Raw genomic sequence first — 12,212 nt, forward strand, 5'->3', positions numbered from 1 at the left:
TTCCCCTGGGGTTTTACCATTCTTGTAGTTTTTAGCGTGGCCTCTACTTCACTAGGCAATACTGCGAGAACCCTTTGGCCGTGTGTCGATTTCGGAGCGGGAAATTGACCGTTGTTGTTCTCGTATAGTTTTGCATAGAACGTGTAAACTCTGTCTAGGATCTCTTCTCTATTCCTAATTATTACTCCGCTCTCTGATCTGATTGCGATCATCTGATTTTTGCCTAAGAATTTACAGTACCGTGCAGAGAAATCGCTTCACCTGTAAATACTTTGAATTCTTGGAATTTCTCAGTAAAAGGTCCCCTAATTTCTAAAATACTCTTTATTTATTCAAAAGGGTAGTATTTCGAACATTTTGAGGTATTTTATTAAGTTATTGTGCGGATTTCAAGTGAGTAACTGCGATTTGTGCGAAACATGGTGAATTGTGTGAAACTTGACGTGACGAAAAATTGGCAAATAATTTCGCTATCTTCAAAAGGATTGTCCACACAAAAAATTACGTTGAAGTTGAGATGTCAACGGATAAGTTTAGCACATTTCCTCAAAAATAATCGAGAAACGGAACCCGGTATTTGCAAGCCAGGTAGACTTACCGCAAAAAAACAACCCCTCAAGAAGATAAGATGATAAAACGGTCGTGTTAAAGGGATAGTTTAAAAACTGCCCAGGATATAAGAGGAGAATTCAGTCAAACGAATGGAAAAGAGATCATCGTCGAAATTATAAGGACACGCCTTCGACAAGTAGGACATGGCGCACGACGAATAGCAAAAAAACCCTTTTTAACGGCAGTTATATGGAAAAAAATGGTTTTATTGCGAAAAATTCCACAAAATTTGGACTGAAAATCATTGGGAGAATGTAATCTTTACTAAAGAGAGCAAGTTTAATCTTGGCGACTCCGATAGAATAAATTGGATGAGGAGAAAGCCGAACGAACATTTCATTTATCATTGTGTTACTAGAATAGTTGAAAACCGGGCGGCCAAATGATTTGGGGATGTTTTTCGTATTACGGCATGGGGGTACTACGTTTTTTCAATGGCACTGTGAAGATTACAGACTATGAAAAAAATTTGGAAATTTTCGCCGCCTTCCTATTGAGCAACATCTTTCAGAGTCAACCGCCTTTTCAAAGTCAAACGAAATTTCAGGTCGATTTTGCAAATTATCATCGGGCACAAATGATTTTTTTTTTTTTTTTACTTATATACCAGGAAGGCCTTACAGGTAAACCCCAATGCGCCTACCTGGCCAATTACAAATTTACAAATTATAATTCAGCATTTTTTTTATATAAATCACTGAATTACGAGACACTGTAGAACTCGTAAATCAATGAGACATCTATTAATTTGTACATAAACTTATTTATTGTACATTAATTAATAACAAATTATAGGTGACATATCGTATAGGAGGGTTTTTATTATTTTGCATAGAATTGTTTGTCGGCTTCAGAATTTTGTAGCTAAGTCAGAACTAGTCATAAATAATAATAAAATAAACTTAAAAAATATATTGCGGCGATCTTTGGATAATTGCGCAGTACATTTACACCCAGAAAGTCTACCCGAACCGGAAGTGTTTCTAATCTAAATAAATACATTGTTCGTTTTATAATCTTATTTTTGAATTTCAATTTCAAACTTTTCTATTATAAGACTTTACTTTTACTACTCAACTACTAAACGTACTTCTAGTGTTACTAGCCTTTTCTGATTTTCTTTAACTCGTTACTTCTTTGCTCGTTTTGGATAGTCTTCTGTTTCTATACAATGTCGTATCATAATTCTTCTACGCCACTTAATTCTCCATCACTTGAAGAATCCATATATTCGCTATCAGAATATTCTACTTTTATAATGTCAGTGAAATTGTCCGTTAAATTATCGAGTTTTGGTTCCAGTTCAATAAATTTTTCTTCATGTTTTTTTCTCTGAATTTATTGTTGCGTAGGGGTGGGTGGAGGATCCAAGTAAAAGGCCAACAGTCGTTTCACAGCATTTATTGATAATTAAGGAGATACACGCACTGGCTGTGCTCAGTCCAGAATTACATGATATCGCCTACGTACCGCCTTATAAAGGGTAGATCTCTCAGGACGTCTAATCTGTTTACCTGTTGTATAGTCACGTATTCGGATATGTATTTCCACGACATTGGGTCTCCCCGTACCGATTCTGAGAAATAACTAATAACGGTCATTGTTTAGCCTAAATGCACTTAGAGTCCAGATATAATCCTTGGAAGTAAGTGCAAGCACTTAGTTAATCCGATAACAGATATCCGTTGGTCTAAGTGCAATTCGCTCAATCCGCGGCGTACGTAACAGTATCAATAGTGATTGACTATGCTTCTTTCCTAAACAGCTCTTCAACGACCTTTAAGCCAAACATGACATTTTTTGAAGCTACTTTACCCTTAATAATGCCCCACAGTAATTCTATAGGGTTTAGTTATGGGTGGTAGGGTGGTAGGCGTAGTACATGAGTATGTCTTAGGCGTATGTCCGTGAGCTTCCAAGATTTTATCAAGTACAAACTCTTGATGATTTTGTTTATTGTTTTTTTATTATTTCATATAAAACGGGCTTTGTGCATTTTTCTGGATAAGGCATATTCTATTTTCTTAACCAAGCTAACATGTCAGCTTTTCTGGAATTAGATGTGGGCATAGGTTCTGACATGACATTATGGTACGACGCATTATCAATAACAATTACAGATTGGGGTTGTAAATTTGGAACAAGCTTTTCTTTAATCCATTTTTGGTAATTAATCGCGTTTTAATTTTAGATGGATTTATAAGTAACGCATTTGGAATAAATCCTTTTTCAGAACAGGCGTGAACTATTATTAGCATATTACCCTTATAAATCGGTACTCTGCAACCTTTGCTAGTTTCATCGGACCATGATTTTGGCATCGTATGTGAGCTTTTTATATAGGATTCATCCGTGTAAACTATAGGGCGGCCTTGCAATCTATACTCTTCTAATTTGGAAAGATACATATATGGATCTCTTCAGTCGAATTACACTTGAATTTGTTTTCTTGTCCCCAGTGTATGGTATCAAGATCGTCTGTATGTACATTTCGTCTACATTTATGTACTATGTACATATTAGTGATGCATTTCATCGCGTTAATAAAATACTGCTTGTTCTCGTTAGTCATTCGTTAACATGAATTTCTATTCTATTAAGAACGTCTGCGTTTGTGTTAGCTTTTCCATTTTTGTATTCGATTTTATAATCAATCTGTTCTAATTTGAGTCGCCATCTCACTAATTTAGAACCTTTCAGTGACATAAGCCATTCTAGAGGTTTGTGATATGTGATTAATTCGAATTTTCTTCCGAATAAGTAAGGTCTAAAATATCTCGTTGCCCAAACAATAGCTCATAGTTCCTTTTCTATTGTGGAATAGTTTTATTCAGTTTGTGTCAACGTTCTACTAGCATAACATATTGATTTATCGCTTCCAATAGTGGCTTGAGATAATATTGCACCTCAGTGGTGTCACCCCTATTTTGGAACAACGGGTTTCCAAATTTTTTTTCAAATAATTTATTTTGAAAATATATACAATATATACATTTTTTTTCGACCAAGTCACTATTACATGAAAGTTCATTAAATTTTCAAGATTTGTATAATTTTTGATAAAAATTATATGAATTTTTAGATTAAATAACGGGTTTCCGGAAACTTTTGATTTTTAACAACAGGTTTCCGGAAACCCATGGAAACCATTAGTGTGACACCACTGCTGCTCCTAAGGCTATGTTACTGGAGTCAGTTGTTAAAACAAATGGTTTAGAAAAATCTGGGTATTGAAAAATGGTATCATTACACAAAAGTGTTTTACAATCTTCGGAACATTTAATGTATCGCTCGGTTTATATTACTTTCGCGTCTTTCCTTGGTTTCATTCGTAAATTAGTAAATTCGGCTATCTTGGGTGCATTTATCCAATCACCATTTTTGCCGTCCATTTCGGCTGCGGGCTGCAGACTCCCAGTCTATTTATGCTGACCATACGTCCCTTATTTAAGAGGACATTTCTATATTTCACTAATCTGTCCTTTTGGACAGTTCTATATTTCACTAATCTGGCAATTTTGTAAAAAAATTGCCTTTTGGTCTTTTATTTTTTAAAATCGACTATCGCTAAAAATATATTAACGCTGAAATATTTAATGATGCAATTCATGAATTTAATCAAACCCATATTGATTATTTATAACGGGGGCCCCAGGGGGGCCCAAAGGGGGCGCAGCCGTCATTTTTGATTCATAGATCGATTTATTTTTTAAAAGGCAAAGGCTCAGGGGGCGCCAAGGGCGAAGCCCTAGAAGGCAAAGGCTCAGGGGGGCGCCGACGGCGAAGCCCTAGAAGGCAAAGGCTCAGGGGGGCGCCGAGGCCGAGGCCTAAAATATAAAAAACAAAAAGAAAATTAATTTTATAAATTTTTTTTTTTTTTTTAATAAAATGTTTACTATTAGATTAGTCATGTTTAAGTGGTTTATATTACAAATACCGAGCGAAGCCGGGTAATACAGCTAGTCTAATATATAATTTCGAAAGAGACTTTGCATATACATACATACATACCTTGGTTGGTTGGTTCGTAGACAACACATTCGATTTCTTTTTTCGATTCATATGCGCTGATTCGATTTTTTTCGATTCAAAGAATTCAAAGTCTCCGGGGGCGAAGGGGCCGGGGGTGCCGCCGGATTCTGGTATATATGTATGTACATATAATTTCGAAAGAGACTTAATATAATATATATGTTTGTTTGTTCGTGACAGTCAATTTAATAAAAAAAACAAATGAGTATTCGAATAAATTTATATAAAATAAAAAGAAGCCGGGTAAAACCACTAGTGTGTAATAAATATGATTGCTTAAAATTTAAAATTGTATATGCTAATATTTTATAATACATGTTATAAACTTATAAAGCAATTTTTTAATAAAACGATTCTTTATCTGTATGTCCCCTATTTTTTCCAAAAAAATTTGGTCACTGTAAGTACAAATGCACGCTATTTTTGTTTGCATTCGGTCACCGATGTGGTCAACGAGCTACTACGGCCCGATTCATCACTGCAGCTCCTCCACTATAAATTCTCAAGAGCAGGGCCGCGCCTACCATATATAAAAATGTGTGCAACGCACACAGGCGGCTGAAATAAAAAGGTGGCCGAAAGAAATGAGAGTCGAAAAAATTATATTCCTTAAAAAATACGAAACAAGTCATCGTACGTTTTAAAGTGCATTTAGGTTTTCTTGTTGTATACTTGTGGATTGCTGTTGCAAGTAACAACTTGTAACACACCCAAACTATAATTCGGGGAAATAACGGGATAGCAGGTATAGCTTCGGTCCGCATAGAGCTAGATCTTTTATGTTCTATTATCTTTGCGATCTAATGTGGGAAAAACACCATATTTTCATGAATTAATTTGAAAACGTTCAGTCTCTCTTATCGTCTGGTCCTGATCAGAACTAAACCTTCTGGTTTTCTGTATGTTTTTCTGGTTAATTTTTATTGTGATTTAAATTTTCAACACTATATTTCTCACACAATATTTTTCACAAGGCAGTTAGGGATGATGTCACCTGGTCCGGTAAAACAAAATTTGAAAAAAAAGTAAATATTTATATACATATATAACTTCAAAAATTAATATGTTGACAACTAATGATATTAGAGACTTCATAAAATAGCCCCGGAAATCTTTAAGACTTTAAGTAAAATAGTAAATTAAAAGTTAAGCGCAAATGAGCCAAATGAGTCAAAAAGAAAAAGGAAATGAGCCAAAAAGTATTGATATGTAATGAAAGTAACGATACGTCAAAATAAAAAAATTCGGGTGTGACCAACCCATGGCTTTATCTATGTATTTGAGGAATATAAGAAAGTCACAAAACAAAATTCTATATTGAACCGTACAGACACATTCACACATATCCGGCAGTATTATGAAATATTAATAGCTATGACAGCATTTTCGATACAAATTGAGCGCAAATGTATGGAAACTTGCACAAGACATAACTTCTACTTCCGGTTGTCGGATTTTGTTCCATATTTTTTTATTACTTAAAGTCACTATCAGTATTATACACAATAAATATCAAAAATATTAAAATAAATTAAAAGGTCAAAATAAAATAATGAAATATTGTTTTAAAAAAAAAATACTACTTTCGGTTTACGAATTCTGACCAAAACCTAATGAGCAAGTTAGTACACAAAGAATACAAATATAAATTTTCAGCTCGATATGTTCAGGGGTGTGGACAGAATCGTATTTATAACATTTTTAACCTTTATAAGAGGAAAAAATCCCACTGCTGGTTAATTAAATTTAGTGATTTTTTTTTTATTTTCATGACATTGATACAAGAATTAAAAATATAGTGGAAGAAAAATCGAACAAGAGTAACTTGCTACTTCCGGTTGACGGATGCTTACCAAATTTTACACATAACTTAGTATTAAGCTTAAACTTCACACACATACACACACACGCACACACGCACACACGCACGCACGCGCACACACACACACACACACACACACACACACACATTTTTCTAGATAATGAAAACGTGATCAGTGATCGATTCCGAATTCGAATCAGTCAAAATCTCGAGTTCGAATTTTCGCATGATCACAAAACTTGATCTATTGTTACTACGTACATATGTAGATTAAGTAACTAGTAACTGGTACAAAGTGCCCTCCTGCGAAACTTGAGGAATTTTAAAAAATTATCAACAATTTAAAGATTATTTACAATTATCAATAGTTCACATATAATATTATAGAAAGCTATTTTTTGGTAAAAAATGTAAAGAAATATTTGGCATGAAAACCTGGCCATAAGGCCAAATATCACTCTGTGCACTGGTTAAAAAAGTGCAGGGAAAGTGCGGGGATCATTGTGATCAACAATTTATTTTTGCTACTTTGCAATCATTTTCACGGTATCGTTTTTGACGAGTGAAGGCACATCATTACATTATATGTACATATATATGTAATCGGTCTCCGTGACGAGACAGAATGTTAAATGACAGAAAACGCAAATATCGGAAGGCAAAGATCGAAAATCGAAAGATTTGAAGTCGAAAGATCAAAAAAAAAATGGTGCATGGTAAACGGTACATACTCACTTAATTTGCGCCAGCAGGATACAACAGGAACAAGAGGAACAGGCTTTTCCTCCCGTATTAATGTGCGCGCGCAGAATACGGGAGGAAAAGCCTGTTCCTCTTGTGCCTGTTGTATCTTAAGATCTTTCGATTTTCGATCTTTGCCTTCCGATATTTGCGTTTTCGGGCGTTTGAATTTCGGTACCGTGAGGTAGACCCATAATATATCGATGCGCGAAGTAAATGATCAGCAAAATGTCTTTGCGTAAACTTAGGAATTTTTCACGCTGTACACCCCAGACATGGAGCGATCGTTTTTCGCAGTGGCATCACTGTAAATAGTCAACATTCCTCGCGTGCCTTCACCGCGCCGCCGCTCAAATGTCAAACCGGCGCAATTGATCGGCGGTTGCCGGTCTGGTGAGACGTGTGTTTGCGAGCGCGCGTCACGCGAACAGGACGTGTTTGCGAGTCGTGACGAGTATCGATCGTGAGGCGCGGCGCATCCTGGCAACCCCCCCCCCCCCCCCCTCAAGGCAGCCCTCGTCTGTCGCTGCGCCCCCTCGGCCTCCGCCCCCTGCAACCCTCTCCTGTCGCCCCCGCGCCCTCCGCCACATTCGCATTCCTGAACGAAACACCGCGCGCGCGCATATTTGTATTTGTGTTGCAGCGCCTAAACGCTCAAACGCCCGGGCCTGACGCCTAACGCCCAAACGCTAAGCGCCTAAACGCGCGTTTCAATCTGTCGACAAAATCGATACATCGCATCGCACCAGTCGTCGCTGAAAGGTAAGCACATTGTTTGTAATCAACATTACGACGTCACTGTTTCTGTTACTGACGCGCACGTGCGCAAACTCGACCCAGTACGTACATACAGCGTTTGACAACTTTGCCCTTTTTTATTTATTCTTTTCTTTATTTTCACCGTCCCATTATGTAAAGTTGAATATAATATTGTCATACGAATGCCATGCGTTGAGGAATGTGTTACCGGTTTCCATACTGTTCAACTTTGCGATCTACGACCGGCGCACAGAGTGGTATTTGTCCTGAAAATCTGGCCAAAAATATTTTTTTACTAGAAAATAACTTTCTGTACTATTTCATGCCAGCATATTTTTATTGACGATTGTAAACAATCTTAAAATTGTTGTTAATTTTTCGAAATTCCTCAAATTTCGCAGGTGGGCACTTTGTAACAGTTACTAGTTTTTTTCTTCTCAATCTTTGAATTTTTGAATAAAAAGCCTCTCGATGCTTCCTATTATTATATCATGTAGATTAGCGTTTCCCAAATATTGGGTCACGACCCGGTACAAAAAACTTAACCTCTTTTTTCTTCACAAAAAACTTAACCTCTCCATCTTACTGTTACTAACTTATAGTTGAACTGTATTTTCAGTTGTGATATATTTTAACCAGTTGGAATGTAATTCGCTATTTGAATCAACTCTCGTGGGTTAGACGGAATATATTCCAACTAGTCAAAATATATTACAATTGAAAATACACTTCGACTATAACGGCAGTTGGTACCAGGTTAGATGGAATATATTACAAGTGTAAGATACACTCCAGCAACGTTTCCCAAATGATGGGTCACAAAAAGCAAAATGCCGGGTCGCCGATTTCCTAAAATAAATAAATGATTGGTACATTTGATTTCTTTATATTATCAGAGTATAATAACTAGTCACCGGACCCTGAGGGGCCCTTTTATTGTTCAAATGTTGTAAATGCATTGTTAAAGGTTTGCCGAACCATTTTTACAAAGCATTTACAACAATTGAACAATAAACGGCACGCTTCCGGTCCTACCTCTAATAATAACATAAATAATGTCGGTAGTATAGGCAATAACAAATTTAGTGGGTCACGAAGGAGAAATATTAAAATAACCGGGCGCGTAAAAAATAGTTTGAGAAACGCTGATGTAGATGCTTTCATGTCATAGACATGACAATCTTCAGGAGAACTGGAATATAAATTAAGTTTAAGGGGCAAATTCGGGCAAACTTTGTTTCACTAGAATAAAAGAAGAGATCCTAAAGTTTCATATCACAAATGACAGGATTCGACCGCGACTACATTTGGCTAGTGAGCTTAACCCAGATAAGGACTCCACAGTGAAACGTCATATTTATCTACCCGCTTTGGGACCCCAACATATACTCAATTTGTGAAAATTTGAATTTTTAATTTTTGGCCAGCTTTTGAAGCAAAATACCAGTATGTGCGGCGTTTCTCCGACGCAAGGCAACTGAATCGAATAAATACATATGTGTATATATTTTTATTTTTACATACATATATACTAGGAAGGCCTGACAGATAGACCCCAATGCGCCTTCCTAGACAATTAATTACAAATATTGCAGCATTTTATTACATAAATAACTGTATTTCGAGAGGCTGAAGAATGCAAAATTAACAATTAATTAATTAATCTATTAAGATATCTATGGATTTAGACTTGTACATAAAATTTTACATACTGTACATAAATCAAATTCAGATATTTGTGACAGCGGGTAGGATGAGTTTTGCCAATTTGAGGAACCGTTGCAACAATGAAAATCAGATAAATTGGGTAACTCTGATGAGAAACGATCGACTTGGAGTCACAAATATCCAAGTCTGGCCAGCAGTGTTAAAGATTAGCATGGGATCGAACTCAGTTATCTCTCGGTTTTCACAATCTCACAACTTCATACTTAAAAAAATCAAGGAGTCGCTCGAATTTTTTCAAGGTTTATATCAGGTTTTCTTCGTTAACGACTCTACAGTCCCCAAATAAAATACACATTGCAATTAATGTGTAATTAAAATTAAAAAATTGTATGCATTTGTTTATTTTTGTTATAAATCTATAAACGTTTGAAATTTGCTATCGTTTCGTTTGTCTTTGCCTACACTTTGTTATCGAACAAAAATTTTTCATTGGTATTGGTTATACGGGCGCATCCGAGCATCGAGTATGCACTATTGATTGCAATACCGGTTTACCGGTAAATCGGCAAAATTTCGCCTTTGTTAATACCAGTATCTTAATTTAGTTTTTTCCAGAATACTCACTGAGATTAAGTAAATAATTTAAAGTTCATGTAAATTTTCATTTTCATTTCACCTCAATAATTTTAACATAAAAATTAAAAAAAATGTTTTTTCGGAAAAATAATTACAAAATTTGTAATATTACTATTCACAAAAAAAAAAAATTTTAACGCAGAAGCATACAACCTTTGCGCCCATATATATGCAAATAAATGCATAAAAACAACAATATTTATTTGCATACGATATCGTTATCCGGACCTATGTACATACATTTATGTGTAATTTCGATCCCATACAATGTCACATTAGTATTGAAAGAAATTCCACATTGTGCGGACGTTATCTATTGTCAGCCAGTCGACCGCAAATATTTGAAAATTTTCAGATAAACTGATACCGGTAATGGCCTCTCTCGAAATACTTTTTTTGGTCAATTACACTAACGTGTACATGTAAATGTTTAATTGTCGTTGTATAATCGTAACGAAAAACGCGGTTGTTGTTCATAAAACCACGAGAGCTGAGCGTTTTGGCGCAGCTGCCGACCCTCGCATGCGTCCACATTCCACACACACAAAAGGTTACATATCCCACTCGGCTTCACAACCAAAACATGCTAACTGTGCTTTGTGTAATGCCTAAACGTATCCCCCTACTCTTATTTTGACAAAAAAAAAAATTTTTTCAATTATATCCCTATAAGGAGCTAAGTTTCCGTTTGGTTCATAATTGGATAAATTCAACAAAAAAATTCGAATGTGACCAACCCATGACTCTCTACATATGTATTTGAAGAATATAAGAAGTATAAAAAACCAATTTTTTACAGTGCTTGATGTCACCTATTTGCTCAAAGTTTTAATGTTGCATAGAATTTCAGAAGTTGATGATAAAATAGAAGAAGTAGTAAATAATTATTTATATTTAGGTCAAATAATAGACAAGTCCGGTAGTAAATAAGAAGAAGAAATAAAGAGACGTGTGAAATTAGGATGGAGTGCATTTAGACGAATGAATGTTGTTTATAATTCAAAAATGCCACTTTGCCTGAAGATCTTCGATCAATGTGTTTTGCCAGAGATGAAGTATGGGTATGGCACTTGGACATTGAACGCCAAGATGCTACACAAAGTCCAACACACTCAAAGAAGTACGGAAAGCTGTATGCTTAGTATAACGAGGGAAAAAAAGGTAGTAGATAGAGTGAAAACATTGAAATGACAATGAGCGGGCCACGTGGCTATAAGAATGGATGAAAAATGGACAAAAGAAGTGCTATAATTGTAAAAGAAAGACCGCTTGGAAGATGGGTAAACGAAATTAGGAAAATGTATGCGGTGAGATGAACGAGAGTTGCGCAAAACAGAGACGAGTGGAAGAGTGTTGGAGAGGCCTTCATCAAGGAGCGGGTGATGAATGGCTGTAGGTGATGATGATGATCTCTTAATTAAATATCCAATTTAATTTAAATAAAATGTATTTTTATCGTGTTTGTATTTTATTGTGTACAAGCATTTATTTTTGTTTTGACTTTTGTATATTTTATTATTATATTATTATTTGTAAATATATTATATTTAATATGTACATATTAATTATAATATATTTATATGTATCAGAGGAAAATAAATGTTTATTTAAATTTTCATATTGAATACTTGCAGCGGTACTTTCTTATTGTTTGGTTAATTTTTAAGCATCTATATTTTAATAATTTGATTTACTGCTCAAAGTGTGTATTTATTTGTTTTTGATTTTGACACTTTTTATATAATATTTTAATATCTTAATATACTTGTTATTTTCAAACATAATTAATTTTTTTCCAAAGAAAATTATGTTAAAATAGTATCTTCGATGTTTTCCATTGAATCACAGTTGCATTTTGTTTTAAAATTTGACTCATTATATTTACAAGATAATGATGCGATACCGCTTGATTCGGTATCATATCTCCGATCTATGATGATTC

General features: G+C 35.1%; 1 protein-coding gene across 2 annotated transcripts in view; it reads left to right on the forward strand.

Annotated features, from left to right (window-relative positions):
* The first annotated feature begins 7,574 nt into the window (after positions 1-7,574).
* The window catches only part of LOC143915450 (uncharacterized), a 68,732-nt gene continuing 64,094 nt past the window's right edge, over positions 7,575-12,212 (forward strand). Inside the window, exon 1 of one of the 2 annotated variants that reach the window (XM_077436122.1) lies at positions 7,575-7,969. The gene's annotated coding sequence lies outside the window, so the exon portion shown is untranslated. The remainder of the gene's footprint in view (positions 7,970-12,212) is intronic. The other variant, XM_077436114.1, reaches the window with a different exon arrangement.

Source organism: Arctopsyche grandis, chromosome 1, assembly GCF_051622035.1.
Source record: "Arctopsyche grandis isolate Sample6627 chromosome 1, ASM5162203v2, whole genome shotgun sequence".
Classification (NCBI taxonomy): domain Eukaryota; kingdom Metazoa; phylum Arthropoda; class Insecta; order Trichoptera; family Hydropsychidae; genus Arctopsyche; species Arctopsyche grandis.